This window comes from Macrobrachium rosenbergii, chromosome 55 (assembly GCF_040412425.1).
Source record: "Macrobrachium rosenbergii isolate ZJJX-2024 chromosome 55, ASM4041242v1, whole genome shotgun sequence".
Lineage (NCBI taxonomy): Eukaryota > Metazoa > Arthropoda > Malacostraca > Decapoda > Palaemonidae > Macrobrachium > Macrobrachium rosenbergii.
Window position 1 is genome coordinate 81,480,163 of NC_089795.1, and position 23,853 is coordinate 81,504,015.

Genomic DNA, 23,853 nt, shown 5'->3' on the forward strand with positions numbered 1-23,853 from the left:
CGTGGCCTAAAAACCCGTAAGTTAATGCCTTTTGTAAAAAAAAATTTGGAAGGCAACCTCTGGCGTGGCGTAAAACCCGTAAGTTAATGCCTTGTAAAAAAAAAAAAAGTTGCAAAGGCAACCTCTGGCGTGGCGTAAAACCCGTAAGTTAATGCCTTTGTAAAAAAAAAAGTTGAAAGGCAACCTCTGGCGTGGCGTAAAAACCCGTAAGTTAATGCCTTTGTAAAAAAAAAAAGCCAAAAAAAAATTGCAAAGGCAACCTCTGGCGTGGCGTAAAAACCCGTAAGTTAATGCCTTTGTAAAAAAAAAAAGGCAAAAAAAAAGTTGCAAAGGCAACCTCTGGCGTGGCGTAAAAACCCGTAAGTTAATGCCTTTGTAAAAAAAAAAGCAAAAAATTGCAAAGGCAACCTCTGGCGTGGCGTACAAACCCGTAAGTTAATTCCTTTGTAAAAAAAAAAAAAAAGTTGCAAAGGCAACCTCTGGCGTGGCGTAAAAACCCGTAAGTTAATGCCTTTGTAAAAAAAAAAGTTGCAAAGGCAACCTCTGGCGTGGCGTAAAAACCCGTAAGTTAATGCCTTTGTAAAAAAAAAGGCAAAAAGTTGCAAGGCAACCTCTGGCGTGGCGTACAAACCGTAAGTTAATTCCTTTGTAAAAAAAGGCAAAAAAAAAAAGTTGCAAAGGCAACCTCTGGCGTGGCGTAAAAACCCGTAAGTTAATGCCTTTGTAAAAAAAAAAAGGCAAAAAATTGCAAAGGCAACCTCTGGCGTGGCGTAATAATCCGTAAGTTAATGCCTTTGTTAAAAAAAAAAGGGAAAAAAAAACAAAAAATTGCAAAGGCAACCTCTGGCGTGGCGTAAAAACCCGTCAGTTAATGCCTTTATAAAAAAAGGCAAGAAAAAGTTGCAAAGGCAACCTATGGCGTGGCAGTTAGCTTGCCCAGGTAATTCCTTGGGTGTAGTTGCTCTCAGGTTACAACTTCTTTTAGACTTGTATGGCCTAGTGGATAACGCCCTTGTTTTCCACCTGAGAGATCTGGGTTCGATCCCGACATGAGTCAGAAACATATATATATATATATATATATATATATATATATATATATATATATATATATATATATATATATATATATATATATCACGCCTAAATACAGTGCCTAATATTATTCCTGTAAAAGCCTTTACTAAATACAGAACGTATTTACAGAAATCCACGAATAACCTCAGCTTCTATCCAGAAGCCCTGGCCTTTTACAAGTCGAAATTAACTGCTCATAGTGACCATCAACCACACGACAAATATGTATATTTACACACAGCAACAACAAATACAAGAACATGGATATTACAAAAGATCTAGCTAACAGCGGAGCCAAAAAATGACAAGACAAGGATCAAATTGTTGACAATGAGAGGAGGACACTCAACACCGCCAAGAGAATGTGTACTTTCAGTCCGCTTCCAAGCCTCAGCAGATATCAAAGCCTAACACTTGTAAAGAACAGGTAGTCACCTAGTCCAAAGCCTATGGCCAGCCTCCCTGCCTGACCTATCAGCTAATCACAATTCGCCTGTTATTTATCTAGTTAATTTCTGTCCACATTTTGTGACTCAATACTGTAACGAGTCCTCTTAACAATAATGTATTACTGATGAAGCTGAGCAAAGAAGACAGCAGTACGTGATTTATACGAAATAGGTGAATTTAGAAGTTCCTCTAGTTTACATCGCTCCCGGCTGCACAATACTTAACAGGTTTAATCTTCTAAACAACACACACACATATATATATACATATATATATATGTGTGTATGTGTATATATATGTGTAAGTATATCATACATACAAACACACACACACACAAACACACACACACACACACACACACACACATATATATATATATATATATATATATATATATATATATATATATATATATATATATATATATATATATATATATCATAAACAAATATTTAAATAAATCTTGCTAGTGGCACACTAACCGTTCTTCGAGTGAAATATATTTCTCTGCTTGACACTACACTGCATCCTGCAGGTCACTTCTTTGAAGCAACAGTAAACAGTAACACTCAAAAGAACTTATCCGTCCAATATTATTTTATTGACAAAACGATTATCGCATTCAATTTCACGTGTAGGAAATTCAATTATCTTACTTTAGACAAAAATAAGAGATCGTAATCTTATCAAAATCATTACATGCACTCCTAAAGTGTGCCTCATTTGAGGTCCTCAACCGGCTCAGGATTTTTCGGTGGAGGAGGAGGAGGAGGAGGAGGAGGAGGAGGAGGGGGGGAGCGTGTCTCTTCCTCCAAAATCAGACTATTGAAGGAATTATTTCCTATCCTTCCAAGATCCTGGAAGGAATCTTGGGTGCCGAACTGGTAGTGTCCATCCTCTGGTGCCTATCAGAGATAAATATAGCACTTTTGTCGGCAGGCATTAAACGTTTAGTTATCATTACATGACTTCCATCGATCACAAATACGTCATCATAATCATAAACATTGATCATAATTAGGTGCGTGAATTATTAAATCTGAATTAACTTTAAGTAAATCAAGAAAATAGTTTTTTCTTTGTTTTATCGTCGATGTCCATGGTTACTGTAACGTCTGCAAACTTGTCATTATCAATCGCTCAGTCGTGTATTGTCAACACCTGAGGTGATTTTAGCAAGGTACTTTCCATCAACAAACACATTTTCCTTTTTTCTCGGCTAAACACGAGACATCTGACGCAGGAAAACACTTGAATGAACTCTCTCCTATGTCCCAAACATTTTTTCTACTGCCCTTAAATGTGCTTAGTAAACTGGCTCCCACCATCACGATTTCACTTACATTGCAATACTGGAATGGGCAGTAACATAAGACTAGAGTCTAGCGCTTTACAAGGATGCTGGGATAATGTGAACTGATCTTCATTTATAAACTACGTAAACAATACCATTAATAAGCCAAGTAACAATTTAATCATTTCTAGAGTATAAATTTAACACGTCTGTTGAGGAGGCCAGAGTCGATGTGCATAAATATAGCTATCAACCCCTGAGCCCCTATCTAAAGAGGAGCATAAACTGAGGGTTTTACTACTCTTCAGATCTTTCCTATGGCCCATCAAAAGTTTATTAGTGAAGGGTGATGACGAGATAGACCTATTAGCTCTAACACTTCGAAAGAAACCAAAGTGAATTGATTAAAATGTTTTTTCCTCGAAGACAAATTTACACCTCTCTCTCTACTCTCTCTCTCTCACTCTCTCTCTCTCTCTCTCACACACTCTCTCACATATCTCTTCCTTATATATATATATATATATATATATATATATATATATATATATATATATATATGTTTATATATATGTATATATATATATATTTTATATATATGTATATATATATATATATATATATATATATATATATATATATATATATATATATATATATATTATACATATACTTATATATTCAGTTCCGTGTTGTTGTTGTTTGCGTGTATTATCATTACGAAACAGATATGATAAATTCCACTTTAAAGTCAATGCTATAACAGCAAACAGTAAGTCTATAATGAGCTTAGTCGATATAAGACGTATGCTTTATCTCATTATTTCTCCTTTCTCCTTTCACCGAATTATTTTCGAAAGTAGAATGAATCAAAATTAGGCTCTAATGTTATGTAGCAGGAAGCAACGCAATATGGCAAACAGTTGTTATTACTTTAATTTAAATAAACTTACTCGTCTCATCGTGAGTTATAATCTAGTTTACGAGCGAACATGCTGACATGGCCGGGAAGGGTTTAAGTGGACGGGATCTGAGTGCTTGTCATAATATAGATTTTCATTAATTACAGTTACAGGATACCTGGATGCTATAAATAGCGTCGAAGAAGAAGAAGAAGAAGAAGAAGAAAGAAGAAGAAGAAGAAGAAGAAGAAGAAGAAGAAGAAAAAGAAATTGAAGAAGACTACAATAAAAACTGAAGCTTGATTAACTGACTACTTCCCTACATAAACGTAATGACGACTGGTAGCATGGGGGAAGGGGGGGGTGAGGAGGAGGAAGGTCAGTGCAACTTTAATACACTTGCGTAGTTCATCACCCGAAGAAATAAAGATTGGGGAAACGAGAAGGAGTGGGCTTAACCATGACATAAAATACATCTTCGTCTTTTATATAAGCGAGAAAAGGAATGGAAATAGGGGAAACTAAAGCAACGACAGAATTTCAAAGTTCAAAAATAAAGGGAAAGAAACGGTCCAGTGCCAAGGATTACAACCCTAATTTAAAAAGTTTTAAAAAAAGATTCAACGTGAAAAAAAAGTGACAGGCCTGCTTTTTATTACAGGGGCTAAATAAAGGCAAGTGGAAATACTATCCTCAATAAAATATAAAGGTAATGACATACGATATTCGATGGGCTTTGGTACTTGAATGAGATCAGTGAGTAAGATCAATGTGTCCTCATGCTTTTCCTAAACTGAGAAAAAAGACCCAGGGGGGAAAAACGACATATTTTAGTTCAACCGCTGAATTAGAAAAATAAAAGGCAAGCCTTATTTTCATAAACTGAGTATACCCACCAAAGGAAAAAAAACGAAAAATTGTAGTTCAACTGCAGAATAAAAAAAAAGGGGGGGTGGCAAGACGACATGTTTTCCTGAACTGAGGATACCGACCCAAGTGAAAGAACGACAGATTTTAGTTCAACCGCTGAATAAAAAAATAAAAAAAAAAGAGCAAGACTATAAATAGATGCCTCTCCCAAGCAATGAGAAACTAATACGTAAAAACTGCACGAGAAGGAAGGACTCGTAAAGCAGTAAACAAAGTCTACTGCAGGACCTAAAATCTTCAAGACAGCGTGATCTGCAAATAACACTAAAATATTAACAGATCGATACAAATAACAAAAAAACCCAACTTTTTTATACAAGTAAATTAAACGTTATATTTTGTTATATCTCTCAACCGAGATATAAAAAAATATAGCATAATTAATAATCAGAACTGAGAGGTATGTTTTTGTTTCAGCGACCGATTATAACCACAATGTAATAATTGTGCAGTTATATTCAACTGCTAACAAGGCATCAAATCCAGAGAACAGATTAGAAGTCAACCAGCTGATAAGCTTGCCCTGCAGTTCGGTGCATAAAGTCATGCTATAACTCTACACCTTGACTGACCTTACCTTACAGACCTTACAATTCGTTCAGGTTTTAGGTCCTCAGTGTGAGCACCTTTGATGTCTACCAGAGAGTTGCTAACGCATCTTCCGGTATGTTTTGCATCTTCCAGTCTTGGATGGTCTGGGATGCATCTTAGATATTTGTCAGACTTATTCTTAAACACATCTCGCTCCACTCCTGTTATGTTCCTCAGATGAGCTGGTAGCGCGTGAATAGGCTGCATTATCGATGCTGGTGCGTGGTGGATTAATGTCTGTGTGCTCTTAATTTTCCTGGTATAGTTTGGCACTATTAATCTACCTCTACTTGCTCTTTTTGATAATTTTAGTTCCATGATGTTTCAGTAATTCCTTCCATCTCTGTTTCCATGCTTGAATTACCATGTAGCGTTCTCTTCTCCTTTTCAAGACTATATAAATTTAAGAACTGTGATCTTCCCAGTAGTCAAGGTCCTTAACTTCTATTCTAGCTGTAAATGACCTTTGTACACTTTTCTATTTGTGCAATATCCTTTTTTGGTAGTGAGGTACCATTATATTGCAATATTCAAGTGGACTACGTCACATTACCACGTTTTATAAAAAGCATAATCATGTGTTCAGCTTTCTAGTTTTGAAGTGTTGAACAACATTCCCATTTTTGCTTTGCATTTTGCCAATAAATTGCTATTTGATCATTTGCATAACATATTCCTATTCAACATCACACCAAGGTCTTTAACTGCTTCCTTGTTGTGATTGTCTCATTATTAGTCCTTTATATGCATATAGCATTCCTACTTTATCACCATAGTTCATTGATTCAAATTTATCAGAGTTAAATACCATCCTATTTATCTCTGCCCATTTATATATTTTGTTTAGGTCTCTTTGCTAGCGAGTTCCTATCTTCATCACAAACAATTTCTCTACTTATTCTTGTGTCATCCATGAAACTTCTTACTACTGAGTCATAACATTACTGTCTATATCTGCAATCATAATCACAAACAGCAATGCAGCTAACACACGTACCCTGTGGTACACGGATATTACCGTAGCTTCATCCGATTTCTCATCCGTTTGCAATCACTATCTGTTTTCTATTTTGCAAAAATTCTTTTATCCATCTTCCCACTTTGTCAACAATGTTATGTTTTCTAATTTTTCGCTAATATATTGAGTCTACCTTGTCAAAAGCTTTTTCATTATCATATTTTTATATATGCTTTCAGTGGACTAACAGTTGGTTTGTGTACTTTTTCCGGGTACAAAACCATGTTGTCCTATATTGAACAATCTATTTTCATTAAATGCTGTTATATTTTTTTCATTACCCTTTCATATACTTTCATAATATGAGATGTCAGACTCACAGGCCTATAATTACTTGCCTCTAGTCTTGAACCACTTGAAAGTAGGAGTAATATATGCTAATTTATGCTCATCATAAATCTTGCCTGTATCTACACTTTGCCTTAATAATATTGCTAGCGGCTTTGCGATTGAATGAACCACTTTCTTTTAACAATATAGCGGAGTACTCCATCTGTCCTGCTGCTGATCCATTTTAATTTCATTAATAGCCTGCACAATATCGGTTTCTGTAATATATATCTGATAAGTATTCAGTATTTTCATCTCTTATTTCTGTATCATTATCTTCATTGTCAATTCTAGGTGTAAATTCACTCTTATATCTTTCTGCTAATATGTTACATATTTCCTTTTTCATTCGTTAATCGCCCTTCAATTCTTAGAGGGCCTATTTCTACTCTTATTTTATTCATCTTTTTGCATATGAATAAAAATTTTAGGGTTTTGCTTGATATTTTGTAGTGTCATTTCTTCTAGGTTCCATTTTTCATTTTCTTTTGATTGTATAATCTTTTGTTCTGCATTTTCTATCTTACTTTTTAGTTCCACTCACTTTTTCCATGCATTCTTTCTTTGCAAGGCTTTTTCCACTTTCTAATTTTCTGGAATTCAAAGAATCCTTCTGTCTCTTGGAATTCAGACTGATGCTTACTTTTTTCTTCTCGGTATATTTTTCCACTATTTCCTCTAATATTTATATAATATATCGGTATTTACCTGTATATCATCACTTACAAGTTTCGCAGAAAGGAGATAATGTAAATTTTATCGTGGTCAGTTTAATACACGAAGAAAGGTGAATACACAAACAGAAATTAAAATATCCGTGAACTTTGTGTAAATAGTTAACGACGATAATGCCTATTTACATAACATGTGTGAACTGCAACAATTATTTTATAATGTAGTAGTGTTTGATCTTTCGTGCACATAATAACGGAATAAGCCTACCTTGAGAAATAGATGTGAATCTAGGGAAAATCGAAAAAAATGAATCGATTACGGCTTACTTTAACGAACAATAAACTTGACAGAAATGAGAAATTCATCTCTTCGAAGGATCCGAAGCTAATCATCATATGTCTGCAGAACTAAACCTATATGAGATCCCTGGATTTTATTCGGAAGGGAAGGCACACTCAAATGCTAACTTATTTCCTTTCTTGAATTTCTATATAACCCCACACACGGTGATATAATTCATTTCCATATTCTCCATATAAAAGGAAATGAGGGCCTGAGTCATGATAGGCACCAGACTTCTGTATAATTAATCGCTGTATTCTAATTATAATGCAAAGCTAACCCATTTTCAAAGGAACTTCGAATGAATTTAATGATAAATCTCACTGGCTTTCAAGGACCGTTACATGAATTGGAATCTCGTGAATATATAGTATCCAAATTTTTGTATAATCGGCAAATTACAAAATTTACATCAGTGCCAGTAAAATTTAACATTAGGGTGACGAATACAAAGCAAAACAGACAGTTCATTTAAAAAATGTTATTTGGGTCGAAAATGTCTTTTGTTTAAAATGCTCACAACTTTCAATCAAGGGGAAGTAAAAATATCTTATGTGCATACCTATAAAATGTAGACGTTAAAAATAAATATGAATTTTACGCCAAATTTCAGCAAACAAATGAATATCGAAACGTCATGCAATCAGTTAATCAAATGAGCAATGAATGCCGTGGCATAAAAAGGCAGCCCTTTTGAAACAGATTGCCAAGACAATAATTAATTACCTCAAGGAGGACACTGCAGTGACTGGTTTGCACAGTCTGCGTTAACCTGACCAAACAGAACTATAAATGCATAGACATTGCATTAAACTACACGCGCGCATGCACGCACACAGAACTATATATACATACATACATATATATATATATATATATATATATATATATATATATATATATATATATATATATATATATATATATATGCTATATATATATATATCAATCATCCACCTGGTATCCTAACATTGCCTAAAGAACGCTTTTTTCATGTACACCCAGAAAATGCTGACCTATAACCCTGTTGCTGCGATGGCCCTGTTATTTTGTGGCCAACGCAGTTTATATTCAGGAATTCCCACGCATTTTCAAAACGTTTAAACCCGTGAACAATGCTGGGTCTAAACTCCTTGCTACCCTTGAGTGCACTGTTCTTTATCACAAGGGTGACTCCAAGGAAAAAAAAAAAACGGAATGTCGAAGGTAACTCAAGTTAGTCATCAGCTCATGATCATTGAGAAGCGTGAAGTAATTATGAAGATGAATGATCTAAAAACTTAAAAGCTGCGAGAATACAAAAAGATGAGGAATGGAAACCAATTTTCTATCTTCATCCTTCTTATCGAAGACAAATGCTGAGCTTCCAATTCATTCAAAGTTTACAGTTATACGGTAGGTAATTTTCATCACTTTAAGAGCCAAAAAAGTTATTCAGAAGAAACTATAGACGGTATTCTTCGTTCACACACAATTTGAACCCTTTTCTCAACGTACAATTATGCTTTTCCATCTATCAATTTATATAGGCCTATACAGTATACATTCTTTTTTTATTTCTTGTCAGTGAACTGTTGTAATCTCATTAATGAAAGTCCGAGGATGGAAGCCTCTTTATCACATCATTCATACAATCATCTCTCTTCATTTGCATAAACTTGTCATTTATCATTTTGAGACTTCTTTTGCTTAGGACTTTTTGTCCTATTTATGTTACATTGACGATGACTGATGAGCTCTGGCATACACTTAACATATCAACGCATCTCCCATTTTAGAGAGAGAGAGAGAGAGGTTCCTACACCCAACGCAAGACTGATCTGTGGTCTCCCGCTGCATGAAACCCTGTTAATTTCGGCAGCACAAATGCACAAATATATATATATATATATATATATATATATATATATATATATATATATATATATATATATATATATATATATATATATATAAATATATATATATACATATATATATATATATATATATATATATATATACTATATATATATATATATAATTTTATGCTAATGAATTTATCATAAAAGTATAATACCAACCAGAGTATTCAAAGAGCGATCGGCGGTAGATGCTAGAAAGGAAGCATATCCTCCTGTTTAATGTAGTACATTTCCGTTTAAAAAACTCTAGTATCATAAACGTTAAATTGAATATCTTTATCTTCACGCTCGCGAGAAACTTTAAAAAATTACATAGTCGCTTTTTTTCATATCGAAAACTATATTCCGGCACCCTTTTTTATTGAATTGATTAAGTTTTCTCCAGCATGTCCAAACCATGCAAGTGCTGGTTAGCATTGTTGTCTCCATATATCAGTCCAGAGCGTGTTGAGGGTAACCTCTGTCATCCGGTTATCGTCGGTACATTGAACATTGTCAACACTGCTTTAGTTAATCGCTTGTTTGTGTTTCATATTTGATTTCTCTTTGACCGGGTGACCTCCCATCCTCTATTCTTTTTATATATCTTTTATTATGCCGAAGAGGATCGCTGTTACTTGCAGCATACGAGTCTAACGATTTTTGGATTTGTGTTTTAAGCCCTCAATAGCCTTCCATTCTTTTGGGTCAGATTGGTTTCGGGGAAAGTTAATTTAGTTCGTATTGAATAAGAATTCTCTTTTCTATTTTTCCTTTATACCGCTGTATTACTTTTGGGGGATACAGGACTTTCCATCCAAATTGAAGTTTTTCCTTTTGCCTTGAATGGAGAATGGCTCTTCCACGGTCGGCCTTGAACCATGAATATATGTGTGAGTGTATATATACAATATTTTATATACAATATATAAATTTATATATATCTAATTTACACAAACACGTATAGCCTATATGTATATATACAGTGTGTAAATATATATATATATATATATATATATATATATATATATATATATATATATATATATATATATATATATATATACTCATCTCAATCTTCATGGTTCAGGCCGACCGCGACAAAAGAGACATTCTCCATTTCAAGGCAAAAGGGAAAACTTCAATTTGATAGAAACATCCTTATCCCTAAAGTATACATGGTATAAAGAACAATATAAAGACAGATTTTTATTCAATGCAATCCAATTCTCTCCCCGAAACCAATCTGAACCAAAAGAATGAAAGGTTACTGAGGGCTTAAGACACAAATCCAAAAATCGTTACACTCCTATGCAGAGAGTAACGGCATAATAAAAGATCCGCCTCGGCATAATAAAATATATATATAAAAAATAGAGAGAATGGGAGGTCACCCGGCCAAAGAGAAGTTAACATGAAACACAAACGTGCGATTAACTAAAGCAGCGTTGACAATGTTCAGTTTACCGACAAAAACCGGATGACAGAGGTTACCCCTCAACACACACCTCTGGTTTGGATAAATGGAAACACCTTAGTAACCAACACACCTACATGGTTTGGATACATGGAGACAACTTTAGCAAGTCATTATTATTATTATCATTATAATTATCATTATTATTCAGAAGATGAACATTATTCATATGGAACAAGGACACAGGGGCCATTGACTTGAAGTTCAAACTTCCAAAGAAACTGGTGTTACGAGAAAGAAGTAACAGAAGGTAATGGGAAATACAGAAAGAAGGGATCATTTACTAAAAGAGAAAAAAATAAATAAACGGACAATTAAAAAAAAAAAAAAACATAAAAAAGGTGCCGGGAACATGAAGCTTTGGTAATAAAATCAACACATTTCTTTTTTTAAAAGCTTCCTTCTCACGAGCGTGAAGATAAATATTTATTTATATTTATTTTAAAGTTTAGGTTGCTACAGTTTATGTTAAACGAAAACGTGCATCATTAAAAACGAGATATAAGCTTATAGCTTTTACTATCTACTGCCGATCGCGGTTTGAAGACTCTGGTTCCGGTGGACGTTTTTCTATGAAAAGGTCAGCGTGACCCGGAAGTCCTCAACGACCCCAAGACTGGAGGATTGATTGATTGATTAGTTGTGGGTTATCTTTTCCATTTGATTTCCAAGACTGGAGGAAGGAAGTCAAATGGAAAATTTCAACATTACAAACTTTGCACTAAAAAAAAAAAACACTACCCCATTCTACAAGTCTAAATCTAAAATATGGACTTCTAAAATGTGATAAGTCCCGTTTTCATCACGTGACTTTTTCATGCTGCTGTACCTACTGTTTCGTTGTATCTAGAACTCTACAACTTTCTATAACGGACTGAAGGAGCAGCTTTAAATGGATTTAGGAAGATCTTTATTAGGATTATTGAAGAAATATGTTCTAATCTTACTAAAGGTTTGATTGATTGATTGATATATAGATTTTAGGCATATATGCCAAGCACTGGGACAACTAAGGTCATTCAGCGCTGAACCGGAAATCGACAGTAAAAGTTTGAAAACCTCCCATTCACACTATGAATCAGTTGTTAGGAGAGGGTGGACCGTAAGAGAATATGAAAGGAGGCACAGTAAAAGAATGAAAGCAGTTGCAGCTAGGGGCCGAAGGGGCGCTGCAAAGAAACTTAAGTAATGCCTACAGTGCACCGCACGAGGTGCACTGATTTATACCACCTACGGGGGAGCAGCTATGTTTTTAAATGGATTTAGGAATATCTTTATCAGGATTACTCAAGAAATGTGTTCTATTCTTACTAGAGGGAAGTGCCGGTGTTAAGGTCTACAGAAAAATCACTGAACAGCCTATTGTGTAAACAACTGACGGGTAAAAGTCAATGTACCATATTTATACAGAAAGTTTTATATTTAAAATATGATCATTTACGCTGGAAGCTGATTCAAGAAGTAGGGTAACCGAATTTCACGGACCTCTCAATATTAACATGGCAATTGCCTATCCTTTTCTCCAGAAGCCAACCAGAAGAAAATTAACGCTTATTTGTAGACTTATCTGCATCTTCCATCCTAATACGAAAATGTGTCTTAACAGATAAAAGCCAGAAACGAAAAATTCTCTGCATGGCACCAGTATTGTAGACGTTTCTCCCTTAAGAATCAGGCGGAGGAAGTTTCAAAAGCAAAGATCTTATCTGTTTAAAGATAAGAGCGTTCTAACTTCCTATCCCCTTTACTCTCTTCCTGACCAATTCTGCGAGTCAAGAAAAATGCCTCGAGTTTTGCTCTTTCCTCCCGTCTCTCCTTTTGGGCTATCGGGATTTCTTTCAAGGAATCAAAACAAATGGAAAGAAAGGAAATACGAATTCCCTTGAAAAATCTCGTCATATTCAAGGTAAAAAATATAAAAGCATCCAGACAAGACGATGGCAACCTTTGTTTACTAAAAAAAAAAAGAGGTGTACCTCGCATTATACCTTCATCGCATAATCTCATGCCGTGAAAGCTTAAGTCAGAGCAGCATAATGCAGAAATCAATCCACTTTTGGAGCAGCATAAAGCCGAAATCAATCCGGTTATAAGATAAAAAAGTATCCACTTTTTTTTAACTTGAGATGAAAATCCTCAACAGATTGCTTTACGGAGTTTTGTAAGATCGATCAGTAACATGGGAAGAATCTATTGCGATTAGGAAACGGGTTACAATTATACTTTAATGCCTCTTCCCACACAAACACATACAGTATACTCAAACACACATATATACATATATAGGCCTATTTATATATATATGTATATATATAATATACATACATTAAAAAACACATATATATATATTTATATATATATAGTATATATATATATATATATATATATATATATATATAGAGAGAGAGAGAGAGAGAGAGAGAGAGAGAGAGAGAGAGAGAGAGAGAGAGAGAGAGAGATACTGTTCAGTAAATATTAAATGATTCCAACAATATAGAGCGTCAAAAATGTTACCAAATTTGTACACATTTATGTGTAAAGTAGTACATGCGAAGACAGGTGACAATAATGAACCCCTTCCCTCACATACCTGCTCAGTCGCTTCATTTAATGAAACTGGATGAAATTAAAACCACTCAGTCTCAAGAAACTTATCATCGAGGTAGGACCCGGAATGACAGTTGGGTAGGTTATGATTTGCGTGATGGGTAGGATGAAAGACTCTCGGTGGTCGAAGAGAGGATATAATTACGGTATTGGCTAAAGATTTTATCAGAACCCTTTTTTTTTCGGTGTGAAAGGTTCCCAGCGGTAGATAAGACAGGATAGCCTACTCATATCAGTTGAGAATGATAAGGCAAGAATGATGGCTGTGAGGATAAGATTCTAAGGCACAGTAGCTCGGAAATGCAGGGATCTCACTAACAAATTTATTAAAATCCTAATAGCGGTTAGGATTGGTAGGACCCGGCGGTAACTGAGAACAGTAGTATACCAATGGTTGTTGGAGAGAGAGAGAGAGAGAGAGAGAGAGAGAGAGAGAGAGAGAGAGAGAGAGACTGGTTAGAATAAGAACGAAATCCAATTGTTGACTACATACTGAAAAATACTAAGAGATGGGTGGAGCAAAAGTACATGGAGTAACACATGTGCTAAATAATACCACAGACATTTCATAAAAATGTCAAAAAATGAGAGAAGAAGAATATTCATACAGCAACATCAGAATCTTAAATGAAAAGTACATGCTTGTAATGTGCTGTCAAGATTCAATTATTAAGTGTGCAGTTGAAAGTGACATAAATTTTTCAACATTATTTCTGCTTTATCTACGCTTTCATAAGATTAACTGTTGATTTTATTAAAAAAATAAACTTAAACTGTCTGCTGTTTCTGCCCTACTTATTTGCGAGTGCGATATAATCATAAGGATGAAACTTGCTTGCGACCAAAACGAGGTGATGATGTAATAATTGCTTGATTGTGCCTGATATAAGACACCCTTTGAATTGTAGGGCGTGTAACAACTCATATAATTTCAACCATACTTCATCAAAATAATGAAATAATTAAACTATTAATGAAAATATTTATATGACATAAATAACACATCTAACACAAAACCGACATACAAAGACACACTTGATCATTGTGATTGAGGCAACAATGAACTACACTTATTTACACAGCCTAATCATTAAATCATTAAATACATTTTGAGAGAGAGAGAGAGAGAGAGAGAGAGAGAGAGAGAGAGTATGCATCATAATGAAGAGACAGAGTGACACGATCCTTGCCTGCCAACAACATCCTGACATGTTGATGTCAATCCGAAGAATTGGCACCAAAAATTTACAGCTCATTGTTTTCTGAAAAAAACAACAATGGGAGAGCACCTGTTTAGAGTCATAAAAATGTTTCACAACTCTTTCAAAACAGCTGACTGAGAAAGGACAAAAACCCAATAACATGGTATTGAAAAGCAATCGCCTTCTCTTTGGAGGAACTTTCAATTAATCAATCACATCTGAAAACAGAATCGTGCCTGCATCAAAATGAAAAAAAAAAAAAGATCTTTTATTTGCTCCTCTACTGACATAATGATTTAAGCAAGCATTCATATTGGCCAAAAGAATAACATAAGGAAATTGCAATTAGAGGCTTAGTAAAAGTTGGAGATTTCTAGGCTTCTATAACAAACACGTTTTTCAGGCAAGGAAAAGCATACGCAAACAGCTGTGATACTAAAATTAACATTTAACTAAAAACATTTTACTGATTCTACCTTGGCCTATTTTCTTTTGCAATCAAAAAGGAGTCAATATGAAAATAAATACTGACTCCCATTTTAATATCAATAAAATGTATGACGCAACAACCTAACGAAAGTTAATACAACAGTAATTTAATGTATATAAATAAATGAGACAGACATGACTACAGAAAGGGAATTTATACGTTCTGCATAACGCATGGTTTAAATATATCACCGGAAATGACATGAGAAGAGATTGACCGGTACGTGAAAAGAAACTCCAGATAAATGTTAGTGAGATTCTGCAATTAGAGGTGAAATGCAATCATACCAACAAGAATGAACTGGGTAACAACATTCTGGCATTAAAGGTATCATGATATATATATTATATATATATATATGCATATGTATATATATATATATACTATGTATATGTATATGTATATATATATATATATATATATATATAAATGCAACACCAAAAAGATGTCTCACATGCCCAGAATAACGTATCGTTATTGATAAAACTAGAAACAAGAACAAACAATATGGAATAAAATTCAAACGATAAATAATTACGTGTAAAGTTAATTAGGCCTACACGTTACGGTACAGTTGCTAAGACAAGGTGAATCTTTCGTTTAATTTGTTGCGGACCTTTTTAATCACGTTACTGCAACAGCGAGAAAATAATTCGCCGACTAGAGAATATTGGCATGAGCACTGTCAGGCAATTTCCAAAATTACGGCATGGGGCTATCAATAACTGAATAACCAAATGTAAAGACATTTATGTTACTGAGCAACAATATTCTTACTTAGATAATGTGACATCGAAAACCACAACACAAATTATCATCATACCATTATCAAAACAAAACAGGTTTAGACCATTTAATTCTGAAACAAGCGTTACACTGAAAGCATTTGTAATAATTTCATCAATGACTGGCAAGTAAATTAGATCACGAACATTACCGAATTGAACAGCTTTTACATTCTGCAAAAGTAAATTAGAAAGCCACTTCGTAACCGCGGTAATTCGTTGTAACAGAGAATGGAAAACGGTTATTTGCGCGACCGCGATAGCTAAAACTGACTGATATTAAAAAATGTATGATATACTGCAATCAGTCGATATTATTTGGTAATATGAAATAGCAAGTGGCTTTATGGGTTTAGTTGTCACTACTGTTGTCCCCGGAATGATTCATTTAGGCTTACACAATCCTCTCGTAGGTGAACGAAGATTAATTTCCCCAAAAATCCGCATAAACCTAAAATTTAACCCTTCCCACTTCTCTTGAAAAATAAGACATTTGTCATACAAATCTGGTGCAAAGAGTAATGATATGCAGCCTCTCATACTATTAATAAATTTCGTTCATAAGTAGTCGTACAAGATGCGCGCTAACAACAGCTCTAAGGAAACTCTAAAGTTATCTGTCTCAACATCTGAAAAAGCTTGTGATAAATTACGTACGAATGCTGGAAGTTTGAAAACGAAACTGTCACGCTATAAATTTATTATACAACATAATTAATGATATGTACAGATGCACGGGAGATTACTTTTTGGGAATGCCAACGGTCGCTCAGCAAGTATATCTGCTAAGCCATCCAGACCACCGAGCTGATTAACAACAGCTCCTAGGGCTGGACCGAAGGATTAGATTTATTTTACGTGGCTAAGAACCAACTGGTTACCAGCAACGGGACCCACAGCTTATTATGGAATCCAAAACCATTTTAACGACGAGAAACAACTCTATCACCAGTAATAAATTCCCAATTTTCATTACGGTCAAAGCTCGAACACTGGGCCAACAGCGTGCTAGCCGAGAGCTCTACCCACCACTCCAACGAACTGCCGGTCGCTCAAAATCAGTAATGAATTATTACAGGGAGAAATCTGCGGTTCTCTTCCATATGTTTAATGAGACTACTTTGGATAGAAGTTTTCATCCTGAGCTTAATAATCTCCTTCCTGCATCACTAGTTCGATTTCGGCTTGTGATATCACGGCTCATGGTAAGGCGCTATATCCATACTACCACTTCCTTTCAAGTCTAATGATGAACCATATCTAGGCAGTGGTATTACAAAAAAGTAAAAATCAGTAATTGCATATAAAGGATGTGAAACAATTTGTAGAAAGAAACACGTGAAATTTTTCTCTTCCTCCCATGGGATATAGGACCCAGTTAAAAGAACATCGAATGGCAAAAAAGCACTGTAAAGTACATGGGATGGCTGGGGGCTGGGGGAGGGGGAAGGCGGCTCTTCCTGGAGAAGGGGAGGATAAGACTTGGGACCCTGATGTATGATAATACTGGAATACGTCACTAAGGAAATATACTTATTTGAAACTGATTTTTTTTAATGAGTACTTTAACACAAGTTTAGACAAAGGATAAATGTTTGAAAAATAATGTTTAGAGCACAAAGCAAGATAATATTACAAAGAAAAAGGTCAAGAAGTATTGCACACGATAATCGGGTACGGCATTTCTCATAACGGTCTCCACCAAATTGAATTTAAACTCCTTCCTGGTGAGTCTATTGGAGGGAGAAATATTGTTCATCGCGACCATAGGACAAAGTTAAGAACTGGGTCTAGAGTATGAAACAGCTAACTGTTTTCCCGAACATGATGTCAAAATAAAAGTTAAATAACCATCTTTTTTTTTTCCAGAGAAAAAGGCTACCGGGTATATTTCTCTTCAATCGTATGGCGATTGAAGCCTGTTTTAACAGATCGAAGTAGCACACACTTACTTCTGGGAGAGTCTGTACCCTGTTGCCCGTCCACAGAGGAGCCAATGTATTACTTAGGGAATGTTAGTGTAGCAACTGATTAAAACATAAAGAAGTCATGGCTCACTTGAGCTTTTAATGACCAAATTACGGCGCCCGTTTACTTGCTTTCACACTGGATATATGTCGATCTGATTGGTCTAACGTTAGAAATTATCATTTCCACCATCATTCAGACTTCAAAAGTAACGAAACATAAATGGCTGTTGTTTCTGTGCTACAATATAAACTTGAAACATTTGCGAATTGTCTTTAAATAAACTTAGTAATCACCGTGATTAAAAACAGAGCCTATACTGCTTAGGCTACTAAACGTATTTTACAAAACGCAAAGAAACTAATTTGTCACTTTTACGGGGGATTCAGACTGTAATAATTAACCGACAGTGCATTAAGACAATGGAATTACTTTCCTAAATGATAATTTTAGTACGGTACTACACTTACCTCTGTGATTTCCGATATAATGGTTATCAAAATATTGATAGCATTACCAGTCATTGGGAAAATGGTCTTAAGTAACTTTTTAAGAGCAGAAGCCAAATTCCAACGTTATTCAAGATACAGATACTCTTAAACCACCTTGACTGTGGGTTACAGACAGATGCATAGTAATGATTTGCCACCGGGAAAGTGTGCAGTCAGATTTAACATCAACTTCTGGGTCATTTTCAGCACTGTTTATTTTGAAAGTGTCCAATAATATCTTTACCATGACTGGGAGGTCGGGATAAGCAAAGCAGCCATATTTGCTGCCTAGTTCTAAGTGAACCTGTGTACAAGGTTGTTAGATATAGGACTAGGCCGAATTAATACTGACTGCAGTTTTTCACCATGCCTGCAGCTTTTGAAATGGGCTACTGTAGACTGTTGCTGGGTGAGACTATTTAAATGCGATTTCAACAAGATTCGTCTAAATTTAGGCTTATTTTACATTTCACGATTTGATGCATTAGGATAACGTAGCTCAGAGCGCAACAGCATGGAGTTGTCTTCTTACCAAACCCTTCAGTTTTTATTTTAGGTGCCGAGTTTTAATTAAACAATTTAATTGACACTTATAATCCATAAAATGTGAAATACATGGAATATATTCAAATGCCATGAAACCATTGGTTACAATGTGGTCTAACATTAGGCCTGGCCTTAGATGAGTAAGTCGTTTGCTTTTTGTCACATGGCTAATGCACATCCTTTCCTCTTGCAATCTCACAATCTTCACCAAATAACATTCATAGCCCATAACCCACAGTTACGAACCAAAAAAAGGTTACATCGATATTCACTTGACACTGAAGCTACCGGTAAGCAATTTTCCAATTAAACCACTTATTTTCTTCATCACCTAATCTTTTTCCTTCTTTTTCATTGGTCATATTTTCATTTTAGGTTAAGTTATGCCGAGACATCATCACTCTAAGTCAATTTCCTTTTATTTTGTTAAAAATGGCCTACGTCTTTAGTGGAGGGTAGGCTACGTCTAGGCACATTCAACGAAGGGCACTCGCAAGGGGTATTGCCTATTTCCTGCAATGTTTTCATGTCTTGCTGTATGAAGGACTCATAACTCTTCCCGTGAATCGGAAAATAATCAAAAAACAAGTTCAGAGAACACACCAAAACACCATGAAGCGTACACTTCGGTCGTTACACATTCAGAACGAAAGGCAAGCATACACTGATACACTGGCACTGACTGTAACTGAACTGTTTCCAGAGTCTACGCCGAGTGCAGTGTTGCCAGTTTTCTGTGCAGAACTTACCGTCCCTTGAATATTCTATTTCTATTGTTAACAGTCTGCATTCGTTTTAATTTTCAAATTAGGCACTTAATGAAGATAGTGCTGTAAATAATTTCCATAATTTTCTCAATTTTATTCATTTTAGTTAAGAGAATCGAGTTAAAATGAAACTCGGTGGAAGTTGGCATATCATGTGGAGAATGTTTTTCGTAGTTCTAAGTGAATCTTGATTTCTACGGTATATTATGCAAGCCATCAAAAGTTTAATAGATTGGATGGTACTCTGACGAACTATGAAACATTCGTTGTCATTTTTGTAGATAGTAACGATAATAGCGAGCCTTCATTCAAAAAAAAAAAAGTTGGTCAAAGGGAAGCACAAATGGTCTATATGTGTTACCACACATCCTTGTGCTGCAATACCGTTTACCAAGTATGAAAAATATTGTAAACAGTGCTTATATTTGAGCTTATCACATAAATCCCTGCAATGATAGTTTTTGCACATATGACATTCCCAGTCATGGATAAAATGGAGGGGTGGTAACGCCAGCCAACGGCATTCTTCAACTTGCTATACCGCTGATGTTGTGATGTGTCAAGTTGAACAACGCTCCTTTTGGTCACCAATGTATGCCAAAAATCTTTCGCTCAGAAGTTCCCATGACTATTATTTGCTTATTCTCGACCTAAAAAGCCTATCTAGTGGTTGGTCTTCTTCCACAGAATGCGCTAAGCCTCTTCGGTATAAAACTCACGAGGAGTAATGTTGTAAATCATAAAAAAACCAGAATGTCATTTGCAACATAGTTTAGGCCTATGACTAGTAAAGTGTAGATGTATTATCAAATGTCTATCGACTTTCATGAAACATTTTACAACCATTATTTGTTGCAATTCATATGTAGTAACACGGGCAAGCTTTAGTCAAACTCATAGGGTTTGACTAATGCATTTACATTATGATTGTATTAATTATTATGTAAGAAGCTTCATCGGAAAAACTAGCTAAAATTCTTGCAGAAGGAAGCTCTTGTTCACTAACCCAGGCATATAAAACCATTTTAAATGAATATTGATCAGTTAGCTAAGACATGTCTTCTCCAACATAGCTGTCCAACTCCTTAAAATTTACCCTGCTCGAGGGCCCGTGAGTTATGAAATGTGACTGTCGGTCTCTTTAAACAATATAATAATAATAATAATAATAATAATAATAATAATAATAATAATAATACTGTGTGTAACACACCCTTAAAAAAATCAGATATACTGAGAGTCTACGTCAATTTCCAAGGCTCAAATTCCAAAAGTGGGAAAAGCAGGAATCTTTTTCATTTCTTTTCGCACAAGTGACGCTTTCCCTTTTTCGAAATCTGGTAAATGAGGATGAATAATGAGGAGGAAAAATGAGGGTAAAACACCTTTACAGCCAATTTGTCTTGTCACCGAACGCGCTTTCAATTAGAGGCATAAATTCACACCATTAGGGGCTGGAAACGAACTCGGTGACCCGAAAGTGGAACTGCTTTTGTGGCGAGACAAATGAACGCCGAAGATTAAAGTCCCGGAGTCTTCACACATTACGAAATTTGCTGGTTAACAAAATTTGCTTTAAATAGGCTAAATGACGAATAGCTTAGGTAATGTGGTATAGAATAAAGAAAGTCTGTCGCTGAGTGCGTTGGAGATAGAACCATAGCGGAATTCAAGCGGAGAAGCAGATCCATTTACTATTTTAGGTTGACTGAGTTTCTGCTTACTTTGTATTCATTTCTCCTCTCTCTCTCTCTCTCTCTCTCTCTCTCTCTCTCTCTCTCTCTACAGGACCACTGTGTAAATTCATTCTTTCTCAGCCAGAAACATGTCTGCGTGTTGCACAGTTTAAGAATGATTATTCTTGATTATTGTGCTGGAAACATAAGTCGATGAAACTGTAAAGTAGGTTTTCAATACATTGAATTTTGGCATAAACAAGGAATTAAGAGCAACGATTTATAAACTTGCGTTCACGAAACATCTGGCAATAAGAATAATTTCTATACATCTCTGAATGTAAAAGAAAGATAACGAAAAAACGAAACGAGGCCTAAGAATTTGTCCGTACTTCCACATAAATGAAAAACCCTAGACTCAAGAAACAAGAAAATAAAGATCGCGAGACTTAGGAAAAAAAAATAAAACAAAGCAAAAACAAGTAAAAAATGCGCCGAAGTTTCGCCGGTGCAATCGAGTTTTCTGTACTGCGTATAATCAAGGCCACCGAAAATAGATCTATCTTTCGGTGATCTCGGTATAATGCTGTATGAGCCGCGCCCATAAACACAACCACGGTCCGGTGGTGGAATGTATATATCGTCGCCGTAGAAGCTGATCATGGCTAATTAGCAATCTTTAATAAAATAAAACTACTGAGGCTACAGGGCTGCAATTTGGTATGGTTGATGATTGAAGGGTGGATGATCAACATACCAATTTGCAGCCCTCTAGCCTCAGTAGTTTTTAAGATCTGAGTGCGGACAGCAAAAAATTCCGGACGGGCAGACTAAGCCGGCACAATAGTTTTCTTTACAGAAAACTAAAAATGAAATGAAAATGAATCCAAATTAAAAAAAAAAAAATTCAAAAGCAGATTATTATCTCTTGAAAAATTTTTGACATAGCTTGATGCGATAATGTTCTCTGGCGTCAAACTGTAAAATATTTCCAGTAAAAGAAAAGTTGAGTAAACCTAACCTTACATCGCCAGTGTCAGTGACTGGTTTGGACATAACATGAAGTTATACATACACGAAGGTTTATGACTTTTTATCTAAAGATTTTTCTATATCATGTTTCAAGAGAGAGTGGCAGTATGAATTAGAATCTGACCTTGGAGAATCGCATTTCAACTCAACAGATTCAGTAATGATGCTAATAAATTCCCCACTTCACCATTCTACTAGTGATGGTGACAAGTAGAATGCCCGAAATATTGAGAGAATTTAAATATATTTCTTTATGTAATTCTAATAGCCACAATGCCCTCTTAACTTCTTGTGGCTATTAGAATTCATATGTCTGGTAAAAGTGACCAGTAGATTCTACATATATTTCTATATATATATATATGTGTGTGTGTATATATATATATATATATATATATATATATATATATATATATATATACGAAAAGAATACTTAAGTCCTTACTGCCTAAAGTTCTTTTCTCGTTTGCTAATATGAATACTATTATCATCATGAAGCTAATTTTACTCAGCTTGTCGCCGCATCTAATAATATACAGTACATCATAAACCACATTCCATTTAAAAATTTTCACCACAAGAAAAAAAAATTTTAAAAATCGAAGCCGGGAAGTGAAGCAGCAGGAAAACCAGATCAATGTCTGAAGCGAGAGAGAGAAGTTGCTTGCAGGTGCTTGAAGTAAGACCCAATTAGGCAAAAAATAAGCTCCAGGAAATGGAAAAGGAACGCTTGCAAAACTTGGGAAGGATCCGAAACTCTTTGAAGTTTCATTTCTGTTAAAGCTGTGGGTTTCGGTCCTCGATGTAGACAGTCTAGTACTGAATTCGTTTGACAGAAGACTCATACAAGTCAAATATGTTTATAAAGCGGAGAGATCGAACAATTATCTATTTTCTATAAGTTTTCAAATTGGGAGATGAAACACTCACGTAGGCTATGCGTGTCGGTGGCCGGTAAGAAAGTCACAGGAAAAAAGTCACAGCAGAAAAAAGTCACATTAGTTTATGGTGGCCGGTGATAAAGTCATAGGGGAAAAATTCACAATATTTCTTGGGGATCATTATCTTTTTAATATTTACAGTCTTTTGTTTGTGTTTATATGGAAATCCCCAACGGGCTTGTACTAAACACGCCGCAAAGGTGGGTACATACCGGGTTAAAAAAATTCCCAGCGGCCTTGTACTAAACACGCGCAAAGGTGGATACATATACCGGGTTAAAAAAAAAATTCCCCAACGGGTTTGCACTAAACACGCCGCAAAGATAGATACATACCAGGTTAAAACCCTTGGGGATCACTATCTAGGAAAGATTATTTG

General features: G+C 35.2%; 1 pseudogene; it reads right to left on the reverse strand.

Moving 5' to 3' along the window:
- LOC136835513 (Kv channel-interacting protein 1-like) overlaps window positions 1-19,807 on the reverse strand; it is a 369,258-nt pseudogene extending 349,451 nt beyond the window's left edge.
- Between the last annotated feature and the right edge of the window lie 4,046 nt (window positions 19,808-23,853).